General features: G+C 46.7%; 1 long non-coding RNA gene across 1 annotated transcript; it reads left to right on the forward strand.

Moving 5' to 3' along the window:
• The first annotated feature begins 10,209 nt into the window (after positions 1 to 10,209).
• Positions 10,210 to 13,274, forward strand: LOC147966038 (uncharacterized). The gene is made up of 3 exons (XR_015607621.1): positions 10,210 to 10,501; positions 11,592 to 11,653; positions 12,971 to 13,274. It is a non-coding gene; the product is annotated as an uncharacterized LOC147966038 (long non-coding RNA).
• The last annotated feature ends 350 nt before the right edge of the window (positions 13,275 to 13,624 follow it).

A 13,624-nucleotide genomic window follows, 5' to 3' on the forward strand; every position in this document is an offset into this window, starting at 1 on the left:
ATGAGAGAAAAAGAGAGAAGGGACAATGTTACTATCCTTTTACCACACTTGTGCTTCAAAGTAGCATCATGATCTTCATAGTAGAGAGTCTCTCATGTTATCACTTTCATATACTAGTGGGAATTTTTCATTATAGAACTTGGCCTGTATATTCCAACAATGGGCCTCCTCAAGTGCCCTAGGTCTTCGTGAGCAAGCAAGTTGGATGCACACCCACTAGTTTCTTTTGTTGATCTTTCATACATTTATAGCTCTAGTGCATCCGTTGCATGGCAATCCCTACTCCTTGCATTACCATCAATCGGTGGGCATCTCCATAGCCCATTGATTAGCCTCGTTGATGTGAGACTTTCTCCTTTTTGTCTTCTCCACATAACCCCCATCATTATATTCTATTCCACCCATAGTGCTATATCCATAGCTCGCGCTCATGTATTGCGTGAAAGTTTATAGGTTTGAGATTACTAAAGTATGAAACAATTGCTTGGCTTGTCATCGGGGTTGTGCATGATAAGAGCATTCTTGTGTGACGAAAATGGAGCATGACTAAACTATATGATTTTGTAGGGATGAACTTTCTTTGGCCATGTTATTTTGAGAAGACATAATTGCATAGTTAGTATGCTTGAAGTATTATTATTTTTATGTCAATATGAACTTTTGTCTTGAATCTTTCGGATCTGAATATTCATGCCACAATTAAGAAGAATTACATTAAAATTATGCCAAGTAGCACTCCACATCAAAAATTCTGTTTTTATCATTTACCTACTCGAGGACGAGCAAGAATTAAGCTTGGGGATGCTTGATACGTCTCCAACGTATCTATAATTTTTGATTGCTCCATGCCATATTATCTACTGTTTTAGACAATATTGGGCTTTATTATCCACTTTTATATTATTTTTGGGACTAACCTATTAACCGAAGGCCCAGCCCCGATTTGCTGTTTTTGCCTATTTCAGTGTTTCAAAGAAAAGGAATATCAAACGGAGTCGAAACGGAACGAAATCAACTGGAGAAGTTATTTTTGGAAGTAAATCCACCGGAAAAGCTTGGAGTGCACGTCAGGAAAGAAGGAAGGTGCCCACGAGGGTGGGGGCGCGCCCCCTGCCTCGTGACCCCCCTTCGGTCCACCGACGTACTTCTTTCACCCATATATACCTACGTATCCTAAAACTTCCAGAACAGAGAATAGATCGGGAGTTCCGCCGCCAGAAGCCTCCGTAGCCACCGAAAACCAATCTAGACCCGTTCCGGCACCCTACCGGAGGGGGAATCCTTCTCCGGTGGCCATCTTCATCATCCCGGTGCTCTCCATGATGAGGAGGGAGTAGTTCTCCCTCGGGGCTGAGGGTATGTACTAGTAGCTATGTGTTTGATCTCTCTCTCTCTCGTGTTCTTGAGATGATACGATCTTGATGTATCGCGAGCTTTGCTATTATAGTTGGATCTTATGTTTCTCCTCCCCCTCTACTCTCTTGTAATGAATTGAGTTTCCCCTTTGAAGTTATCTTATCGGATTGAGTCTTTAAAGATTTGAGAACACTTGATGTATGTCTTGCCGTGCGTATCTGTGGTGACAATGGGATACCACGTGATTCACTTGATGTATGTTTTGGTGATCAACTTGCGGGTTCTGCCCATGAACCTATGCATAGGGGTTGGCACATGTTTTCATCGTGATTCTCTGGTAGAAACTTTGGGGCACTCTTTGAGGTCCTTTGTGTTGGTTGAATAGATGAATCTGAGATTGTGTGATGCATATCGTATAATCATGCCCACTGATACTTGAGGTGACATTGGAGTATCTAGGTGACATTAGGGTTTTGGTTGATTTGTGTCTTAAGGTGTTATTCTAGTACGAACTCTAGGGCTGTTTGTGACACTTATATGTGACGCCCGGATAAGTAAGCTATAGTAAACCTCCGCTAATGATGCCACGTCACCTCGGTTACTGTTGATAAACTCGCGTTAGTTCAAAATGATTCAAATTCAAATTTTAATTAAAGGCAAACAACAAAAGTTTTCAAAAGTCAAAACTATAATGTTCTTAATGGGACAAATGAATCATGGATAATATTGGAGAAGGAACAACATCTTTATAAAATAATTATTAAATACCCTAAAGTGATTAAAACAACAGCAAAACAATTAATTATACTCCTATTATGTTTTATAAAATACTAAACTATTTTAGCCAGGTGCCAAAGTTATTATGGCAGTGGTATAATTAATGTTACTATTTTAGGAGCTAGTTGAATGTTTTACAAAACTAAAGCAATTTGAAAAATAAAATTTAAACAGAAAAGAAAAACAAGAAAAGGGAAGAGACTAAACAAAAAAAAGGTAGGGGGGGGGGGGGGGGGGGGGGGAAGCCCCAGGCCAACTAGGCCACCCGACCCAACTGCCACCCTGGCCCGACCGGCCCACCCCGCTCTCCATATCCCCTATCGGTCGAAACCCCAGCTATCCCACGATCCCCACTTTCCCCCCACGTCTCCCTCGTCCTCCCAAACCGCCGCCGCCACACAACGCACGCGGCCAGGCGAGGAGCTCCCGATCCCCACCTCAGCGCCATCGGGAGTCCCCCGCCTCTACTTCGCCGAGCGCCGCCCCTCCCGACCTCCGTCCTCGCGCGGTCGTCGCCTCATCTGGCTGCCACTCCGGCGATACTCCGCTGTCGTGCCACCATCTCCGGTTCCCTTCCTCTACACCTCGCCGTCGACCACCTCTCCGACTCGCCGGCCTCCCCGAATGCCTTCTCGAACCCCCTCGATTTGAGCTCCCCGTCGGCCCCTTCGCTTTCCCCTCCATCCCAGCGCCGTCACCCGTACACTCCGACCGACGTGGCCGCCCCCGTTCGCCGCAGGCCGCGGTCACCGCTCAACGACCACGCCCGCTCGCGCCCGCGTGCTGTCGCCAATGCCACCAGGTCCTGCTCCGCCGCTATGCTGCTACTACTGCTGTCGCCGCCGACCCCCTCTGCCCCCGTCGCTACAGAGTGCCCTCGGAGCCGCCAGCGCCGCCTCTGCTGCCTACCCGCCGCCGCCCTGCACGCCCTTGGCCGCGCCCACGCGCACGGCTGCTGCTGGCCCTACCGCCCGCAGGCCGCGCCCAGCCCCTCCTTCCCTCGGTGCTGCCTCCGGCGCCGCGCCGGCGCCCAGGCGCGCCCACGCGCCCGTGTCCGTTCAGGCGGGCGCCCACGCCCACAGCCCCGTTAGCCCGTCGCCCGCTAGCCCCGCCGACCAACTGACCAGGGGGCCCCACTTCCCTGTTATTTATAAAAATAGGTTTAAAAAATAATTAATATTATTTAATAAGTTAATTAACTTAATCAATCCTGTTAATTAACCTAATTAACTTATTAACTAATTAAATTGTTAATTAGTGTTAGTCAATGGTAACCGGGACCCACGTGCTAGTTTGACCAGTCAAACAGACTGTTGACTGATGACATCATGCTAATGTCATGATGACACAATAATGACTTTTATTTATTTAAATTAATTCTGTTAATTCCGATAATGAATTAAAACTTTGGAAATTAATAGAAACTAAACCGTAGCTCGGATCGAAAAACTTTTTACATGAAAGTTGATCAGAAAAACGAGACGAATCCGAATACGTAGCCCGTTCGTCCGCCGCGCATCCCTAGCATAGCAAACACGCAACTTTTCCCCTCCTGTTCATCTGTCCGAAAACGCGGAACACCGGGGATATTTTCCCGGATGTTTCCCCCCTTCACCGGTATCACCTCGTACCGCGTCAGACCACCCCTAGCACAACGTAATGCCGCATCTTGCTTTTTGTTACATTGATTACTCTGTTATTTATTGTGTTCCCCCTCCGTTACTTCTTTCCGGTAGACCCCGAGACTGCCGGAGACCCACTATGGTGTTGATGACCCCCTCCTTGCCAGAGCAACCAGGCAAGCCCCCCCTTGATCACCAGATATCGCCTACTCTCCTCTATACTACTTGCATTAGAGTAGTATAGCATGTTACTGCTTTCCGTTAATCCTATTCTGATGCATAGCGTGTCATTGTTGCTACAACTGTTGATACCTTACCTGCAATCCTAAATGCTTAGTATAGGATGCTAGATTACCATCAGTGGCCCTACATTCTTGTCCATCTGCCATGCTATACTACTGGGCCGTGATCACTTCAGGAGGTGATCACGGGCATATGATATATACTTATACTGTTACATTACTTATGATACTGTTCAGAGATGGGGGCTAAAGGGGCAGTTGGCTCCATCCCCGTAGAGGTGGGCCTGGGTTCCCGATGGCCCCCGACTGTTACTTTGTGGCGGAGCGACAGGGCAGGTTGAGACCACCTAGGAGAGAGGTGGGCCTGGCCCTGGTCGACGTCCGTGGTTATATCAAAATAACACGCTTAACGAGATCTTGGTATTTGATCTGAGTCTGGCTACTGGCCTATACGCACTAACCATCTACGCGGGGACAGTTATGGGCACTCGACATCGTGGTATCAGCCGAAGCCTTCGTGACGTCAGCGACTGAGCGCCGCACGCCGGGTTGGACCGCGTAACGCAACTTCCTTTGTAATGGAGGTTGCTAGGTCTGCTCACCGGCCGCGTACGCAACGTGCAGGTGTGCAATGGGCGATGGGCCCAGACCCCTGCGCCATAGGATTTAGACCAGCGTGCTGACCTCTCTATTGTGCCTAGGTAGGGCTGCGACATGTTGATCTTCCGAGGCCGGGCATGACCCAGAAAAGTGTGTCTGGCCAAATGGGATCGAGCGTGTTGGGTTATGTGGTGCACCCCTACAGGGAAGTTAATCTATTCGAATAGCCGTGATCTTCGGTAACAGGACGACTGTGAGTTGTACCTTGACCTTATGTCAACTAGAACCGGGTACTTAATAAAATACACCCTTCCAAGTGCCAGATACAACCGGTGATTGCTCTCTCACTGGGCGACGAGGGGAGGATCATTGGTTAGGATTATGCTATGCGATGCTACTTGGTGAACTTACCATCTACTCTCTTCTTCTGCTGCAAGATGGAGGTTACCAGAAGCGTAGTCTTCGAAAGGACTAGCTATCCCCCTCTTATTCCGGCATTCTGCAGTTCAGTCCACATTTGATACCCTTATTCCATTTGATACCAATGCATACATATGTAGTGTAGCTCCTTGCTTGCGAGTACTTTGGATGAGTACTCACGGTTGCTTTACTCCCCCTTTTCCCCCTTTCTATACCCGATTGCTGCGACCAGACGTTGGAGCCTAGGAGCCAGACGCCACCGACGACGACTACTACTACTCGGGAGGTGCCTACTACTACGTGCAGCCCACTGACGATGACCAGGAGTAGATTAGGAGGATCCCAGGCAGGAGGCCTGCGCCTCTTTCGATCTGTATCCTAGTTTGTGCTAGCCTTCTTAAGGCAAACTTGTTTAACTTATGTCTGTACTCAGATATTGTTGCTTCCGTTGACTCATCTATGATCGAGCTCTTGTATTCGAGCCCTCGAGGCCCCTGGCTTGTAATATGATGCTTGTATGACTTATTTTTATTTGTAGAGTTGTGTTGTGATATCTTCCCGTGAGTCCCTGATCTTGACCGTACATGTTTGCGTGTATGATTAGTGTACGATTGAATCGGGGGCGTCACAAGTTGGTATCAGAGCCGACTGCCTGTAGGAATCCCCCTTCCACACTCCTTGGCCGAAGTTGAGTCTAGACATTTCAAAAACTTTTACTAACATGGCTGTGTGCCTTACGGGCCCACATCGCCATCTGGGTGGTATTAGGATCTTTTACTCCTCGAACCTTACTCTGGGACTCTGAACTCTCTTCTATTCGGGTTAAATGAATTTTGCTAAATCTAATAATAGGATCTCGTTATCACTTTCACCCGAGAGCCCCTTATTACTGATGATCATCTGCTGCACGTGAAGACCCTGAAGATACTCTCCGCTGTTAACCCGAGAACTTGTGTTCATCGCGTTTGCAATTCGCCTTCCACCGTCAACCCATATGGATAACTACTTGCAGTTGTTATTCTTACATTCATCCCCAGTTGGTCTTGTTATTACAAGATACCCCGAAATACTCGTCGTTGTTTCAATAATCCTTTAAGCTTACTGCCTTGTTGTTCTTTATCACTTGAATACCCCTATGGATAATTCTCGCACTTATCGAGTATCCGCTCATTCCCCAGTTGTTCATGTGTTTCACAATGGTCTTGAAATAGTATTCGATCCTCCAAAAATCCTTAGTAGCTTATTGCTCTGCAATACTTGTCTGCTTGCATTATGGATGCTTTCCATATGTCTGGCAATATTCGTCAGTATCCTTAGACACCGTCATTTTGATCCTATTGATTCGACATGAGTGCGAATGCACGCAATCATCAGTTGATCCTTTCAAATTATCTTTCTGACTCAGACGTCATTTTTGAACATGAGCTTGTTCTCGACCAATCTGTTTGCCGTCAATTGTACCCTTAGGTCTATTGAACTTATCCACCCTTGATCAGAGCGTCTGCTTCTGATCCTTCTATTTGGAAATCATAATTCCTTTGATATCTAAGCATCGAATCATTCAGGTGTTCTATAATCTGATGCCCTTGCATCCTTTCTTCAACTGATTGTCTGCCGATGCTCACATCAGCTCCGCTATGGACCGTCAGATCCTTTATTGGATTATTATTCGATAGTGTCCTCCTTATTCAATAACCTTGTGAGCCTTTCCTCGGATACATAATGCTTTTGGTAAATTGTATCCTCTGCTTTGTCAGCCATGCTTTACTTTCGAGCTGGTGATATTTACTCTTGAAGCTTGTGGTATATGTTTCTAAGATGCCCCGATGGGTTGAACCTATACCTTCTCTAAAACCATGTGAACCCGAAAGTTTTCACGAGTCATACTCTTCTGGTGCTTCGCCAGATAAAATTTCAACACTGCAACTCCTTCGAAAATGAGAAGTGAATGAAAGGTTATGCATTGGAGAAGTGGGAGTCGACCTTGAACCCTGTGTTCATGCCCATGGAAACGATGTATACCTTATCATGGAAGCTTCTCTTAAAATAATTATCCCCTTGTTATAAGTTCATCTTATATATGTGGACATGGTTCTGACCATGTTTCTCCTTGATTCCATTTCTCGTGGAAGTTTGAGCACTTGTTTTCTACAGAGCATTACCCTATTCCAACATTTACTATGATCTGTCGTCCAGTATTACCCCCTGGTATCTCGAGATTATCATGGAACTGCATACTTCTTATGAGTTCTTCATCAAGTGCTACATTCTCACTAATTCCAATTTTTCACGGGCTCTGAGTTATTAAACACTCAAAGACACCGATAACTGACTGAAGTCTGCACCATGATTAAACAAATCGTGGTAACCTTCATGACTTACGAGTTTGAACTCGATCATGTCATTCCTAGCCTGTTTGGCTATATCCTTGTCATGCCGATTTTAACTGTGCTACCTGGACCTTCTTCCTAGAGAAAAAAATTCGAGGTGAGCTAATCTTACGTTGATCTTCCTCGTCATAACAATTTTCCTTGAATTACAAGCTTGATTTCAAGTTTGTGTCGTACCTATGGTTTCAATAACTTCTCGGTTCATCATTCCGTTAATTTGATGTCATCGCTGATCGGTTACATCTTCTTGAAACCTCTCGACAAATGTGTCGTGATCATCATCAACATTTTGACCCCTTCCAAGATTTCAATTGAATTCATGATGAGAAGTACCCTCCTTGCCCTTGATGATTTGTGTTATCATCGACCACTTTATTGCCTTCCGTTCAACACAAACTTGTTCGTGTTTCTAGCAACCCTATTGCTTTCAAGTTAATGGTCAATATTTCATTCTTAGACTATTGCTTGTTGAATCACCTTTCTAACATTGATCATGCTACGTAAGACCATATTTTGGGTCCACTTTTCAACCAATGCTTAATTGTGCATGTTTTCCTCGAGCATACATCCTTATATCATTTGATCCGACAAATGTTATCTCCTTGTTCACATAAGTGTGGAAATCCATCTTTTGAAAATCTCAATGAATTGTCGCTGAGTTCATCAGCCACCTCTTCATCCTCTCCTTGGTGTTAATGATGAACTCTTGTTGCGGAACTCGCTTCCATAGTACATTTCCCGAGAATCTTACAATGTCGTCTCGTCAATTGTGTTGTACCTTTTCTTCTCAGGCATCCCGAGTCTGAGGCATCCTGGCACCAATCAGATCTGAACCTCGGTCAGATATGATGGTCGGAACATATTTCCAAGAATTATTACATTGGTCCTTATATATCGGTAAGGTGATGTCATGCCTATCACACCTGGCCGGAGGACTTGTCGTTATAGATTCCTTTTCAGCAAAGTTATCCCTTCTTCCATGAGGGAATTGTAAGACTTATTCTTCAAGTTTTTCCCGATGGATCATTTGTGTATCCTAAGTCTGATCTTTACCTGATGACCATGTCAATGCTATATCGAACCATGTAAGTGGTACTCCGATCATCAATAAGAACATTTGAAGTGCCATGCTAAATATTCTTTATCAATTATCCAAACACCGTTGTATGGGTAATGTTATGTTATTTCTCTCCCCTTTCCTAAAGGGTTTTCTACATTATATCCTATCATGGATATCATCCTCTGCTTGTCCTTGGGAAGGATATACCCCTGAATTATGTGTTTAAACACATTTTTCTTTCCATTGTTCTGATTAAATCTGATAGACACTTTTCCCTTTCCATTGGTTCATTTAAACCCTTTCTATGATCTATATGATATAAGCAATAATAATTCCTTGCTTGTGCAAACACCTCGGTGTACAACTCTGTCAGTAAGACCCTGTTACCATTGTTGATGACATTCCGTAACCACCGATGGACGAGAACTTTGCCTATTGGTCCGCCTCATTTCAACGAGCAGGAAGATGGTTCTTTCCGTCCCTCGCCCTTGGTATCGACGTTGTTGCTGACATATAACTGACAGGCTACCCTCTGACATGCCTTGCTATCATGAACATGCAAGATGTCACCACTCCTCCTACATTTATCCCACATGGTGGGCCCATAACCCATAGTTCCACAGGATCGAAACCTGACTCTCCGGTACAACCATATCTCCGAAGTTATTCCTCATGAGTGGCTTCGTATGAAGATCACCAACCGCCTTCCTAGAGACGATCTAATCTGGTATCAGACGCAATACTTATTCTCGTTGCTCTGGACCCCTTTCACACTTTGTTTCAGGCATCAAACGATTGCCTACCCTCTCAAAACTTCTCATGGTACCTACTTACTTTTCTCTCGTTATTGTCTTAAGTTTCCATTCGAGAGTTACTATCCGCCACCACCCTCATTGTTATCAACCAGATAGTCAACCTTCAGGGGTCCGTTCTTTCGAAGTTACCCCTTGGCCTTCATACGTACAATGAAGACTCCGAAGAAAGGATGTCGACTTCCTGATGACCTCAAGCCGAGGTATGACGACATCAATGTTATGGATCGATCTCTTCGAGAAGAGCAGCCAAGATCGAGCAGATCCGTTAGGATTTTGTAACCAGACCTTTCACCCTTACTACCCTCTTAAAAATCTCGGGACGAGATTTCTTGTAGTGGAGGAGAATTGTGACGCCTAGATAATTAAGCTACAGTAAACCTCCGCTAATGATGCCACGTCACCTCGGTTACTGTTGATAAACTCGCGTTAGTTCAAAATGATTCAAATTCAAATTTTAATTAAAGGCAAACAACAAAAGTTTTCAAAAGTCAAAACTATAATGTTCTTAATGCGACAAATGAATCATGGATAGTATTGGAGAAGGAACAACATCTTTATAAAATAATTATTAGACCCTAAAGTGATTGAAACAACAGCAAAACAATTAATTATACTCCTATTATGTTTTATAAAATACTAAACTATTTTAGCTAGGTGCCAAAGTTATTATGGAAGTGGTATAATTAATGTTACTATTTTAGGAGCTAGTTGAATGTTTTACAAAACTAAAGCAATTTGAAAAATAAAATTTAGACAGAAAAGAAAAACAAGAAAAGGGAAGAGACTAAACAAAAAAAAGGTAAGGGGGGGGGGAAGCCCCATGCCAACTGGGCCACCCGACCCAACTCCCACCCTGGCCCGACCGGCCCACCCCGCTCTCCATATCCCCTATCTGTCGAAACCCTAGCTATCCCACGATCCCCACTTTCCCCCCCACGTCTCCCTCGTCCTCCCAAACCGCCGCCGCCACACAACGCACGCGGCTAGGCGAGGAGCTCCCGATCCCCACCTCAGCGCCATCGGGAGTCCCCCGCCTCTACTTCGCCGAGCGCCGCCCCTCCCGACCTCCGTCCTCACGCGGTCGTCGCCTCATCTGGCTGCCACTCCGGCGATACTCCGCTGTCGTGCCACCATCTCCGGTTCCCTTCTTCTACACCTCGCCGTCGACCACCTCTCCGACTCGCCGGCCTCCCCGAATGCCTTCTCGAACCCCCTCGATGTGAGCTCCCCGTTGGCCCCTTCGCTTTCCCCTCCATCCCAGCGCTGTCACCCGTACACTCCGACTGACGTGGCCGCGCCCGTTCGCCGCAGGCCGCGGTCACCGCTCAACGACCACGCCCGCTCGCGCCTGCGTGCTGTCGCCAATGCCACCAGGTCCTGCTCCGCTGCTATGCTGCTATTACTGCTGTCGCCGCCGACCCCCTCTGCCCCCGTCGCTACAGAGTGCCCCCGGAGCCGCCAGCGCCGCCTCTGCTGCCTACCCGCCGTCGCCCTGCACGCCCTTGGCCGCGCCCACGCGCGCGGCTGCTGCTGCCCCTCGCGCCCGCGGGCCGCGCCCAGCCCCTCCTTCCCTCGCTGCTGCCTCCGACGCCGCGCCAGCGCCCAGGGGCGCCGACGCGCCCGTGTCCATTCAGGCTGGCGCCCACGCCCGCAGCCCCGTTAGCCCGTCGCCCGCTAGGCCCCCCCGACCAACCGACCAGGGGGCCCCACTTCCCTGTTATTTATAAAAATAGGTTTAAAAAATAATAAATATTATTTAATAAGTTAATTAACTTACTCAATCCTTTTAATTAACCTAATTAACTTATTAACCAATTAAACTATTAATTAGTGTTAGTCAATGGTAACCGGGACCCATGTGCTAGTTTGACCAGTCAAACAAACTATTGACTGATGACATCATGCTGATGTCATGCTGACACAATAATGACTTTTATCTATTTAAATTAATTCTATTAATTCCGATAATGAATTAAAACTTTGGAAATTAATAGAAATTAAACCGTAGCTCGGATCGAAAAACTTTCTACATGAAAATTGATCAGAAAAACGAGACGAATCTGGATACGCAGCCCGTTCGTCTGCCACGCATCCCTAGCATAGCAAACACGCAACTTTTCCCCTCCTGTTCATCTGTCCGAAAACGCGGAACACCGGGGATACTTTCCCGGATGTTTCCCCCCTTCACCGGTATCACCTCGTACCGCGTCAGACCACCCCTAGCATAATGTAATGCCGCATCTTGCTTTTTGTTACATTGATTGCTCTGTTATTTATTGTGTTCCCCCTCCATTACTTCTTTTCGGTAGACCCCGAGACTGCCGGAGACCCACTATGGTGTTGATGACCCCCTCCTTGCCAGAGAAACCAGGCAAGCCCCCCCTTGATCACCAGATATCGCCTACTCTCCTCTATACTGCTTGCATTAGAGTAGTGTAGCATGTTACTGCTTTCCGTTAATCCTATTCTGATGCATAGTCTTTCATTGTTGCTACAACTGTTGATACCTTACCTGCAATCCTAAATGCTTAGTATAGGATGCTAGATTACCATCAGTGGCCCTACATTCTTGTCCGTCTGCCATGCTATACTACTGGGCCGTGATCACTTCGGGAGGTGACACGGGCATATGATATATACTTATACTGTTACATTACTTATGATACTGTTCGGAGATGGGGGCTGAAGGGGCAGGTGGCTCCATCCCGGTAGAGGTGGGCCTGGGTTCCCGACGGCCCCCGACTGTTACTTTGTGGCAGAGCGACAGGGCAGGTTGAGACCACCTAGGAGAGAGGTGGGCCTGGCCCTGGTCGGCATCCGTGGTTATATCAAAATAACACGCTAAACGAGATCTTGGTATTTGATCTGAGTCTGGCTACTGGCCTATACGCACTAACCATCTACGCGGGGACAGTTATGGGCACTCGACGTCATGGTATCAGCCGAAGCCTTCGTGATGTCAGCGACTGAGCGGCGCGTGCCGGGTTGGACCGCGTAACGCAACTTCCTTTGTAATGGAGGTTGCTAGGTCTGCTCACCGGCCGCGTACGCAACGTGCAGGTGTGCAATGGGCGATGGGCCCAGACCCCTGCACCATAGGATTTAGACCGGCGTGCTGACCTCTCTATTGTGCCTAGGTAGGGCTGCGACGTGTTGATCTTCAGAGGCCGGGCATGACCCAGAAAAGTGTGTCCGGCCAAATGGGATCGAGCGTGTTGGGTTATGTGGTGCACCCCTGCAGGGAAGTTAATCTAGTCGAATAGCCGTGATCTTCGGTAACAAGACGACTTGGAGTTGTACCTTGACCTTATGTCAACTAGAACCAGATACTTAATAAAATACACCCTTCCAAGTGCCAGATACAACCGGTGATCGCTCTCTCACAGGGCGACGGGGGGAGGATCATCGGTTAGGATTATGCTATGCGATGCTACTTGGTGAACTTACCATCTACTCTCTTCTTCTGCTGCAAGATGGAGGTTACCAGAAGCGTAGTCTTCGAAAGGACTAGCTATCCCCCTCTTATTCCAGCATTCTGCAGTTCAGTCCACATTTGATACCCTTATTCCATTTGATACCAATGCATACATATGTAGTGTAGCTCCTTGCTTGCGAGTACTTTGGATGAGTACTCACGGTTGCTTTACTCCCCCTTTTCCCCCTTCCTATACCCGATTGCTACGACCAGACGTTGGAGCCCAGGAGCCAGACGCCACCGTCGACGACGACTACTACTACTCGGGAGGTGCCTACTACTACGTGCAGCCCACTGACGACGACCAGGAGTAGATTAGGAGGATCCCAGGCAGGAGGCCCGCGCCTCTTTCGATCTGTATCCTAGTTTGTGCTAGCCTTCTTAAGGCATACTTGTTTAACTTATGTCTGTACTCAGATATGGTTGCTTCCGCTGACTCGTCTATGATCGAGCTCTTGTATTCGAGCCCTCGAGGCCTCTGGCTTGTAATATGATGCTTGTATGACTTATTTTTATTTGTAGAGTTGTGTTGTGATATCTTCCCGTGAGTCCCTGATCTTGATCGTACACGTTTGCGTGTATGATTAGTGTACGATTGAATCGGGGGCGTCACATTATAGGAATAGCCCAATGGATTGATTGGAAAGAATAAATTTGAGGTGGTTTCATACCCTACCATAATCTCTTCATTCGTTCTCCGCTATTAGTGACTTTGGAGTGACTCTTTGTTGCATGTTGAGGGATAGTTATGTTGATCCAATTATGTTATCATTGTTGAGGGAACTTACACTAGCGAAAGTATGAACCCTAGGCCTTGTTTCAACACATTGCAATACCGTTTACGCTCACTTTTATCATTAGTTACCT

The sequence above is a fragment of the Triticum urartu genome, chromosome 6A (assembly GCF_056163025.1).
Source record: "Triticum urartu cultivar PI428250 chromosome 6A, HENAU_Tu73, whole genome shotgun sequence".
Lineage (NCBI taxonomy): Eukaryota > Viridiplantae > Streptophyta > Magnoliopsida > Poales > Poaceae > Triticum > Triticum urartu.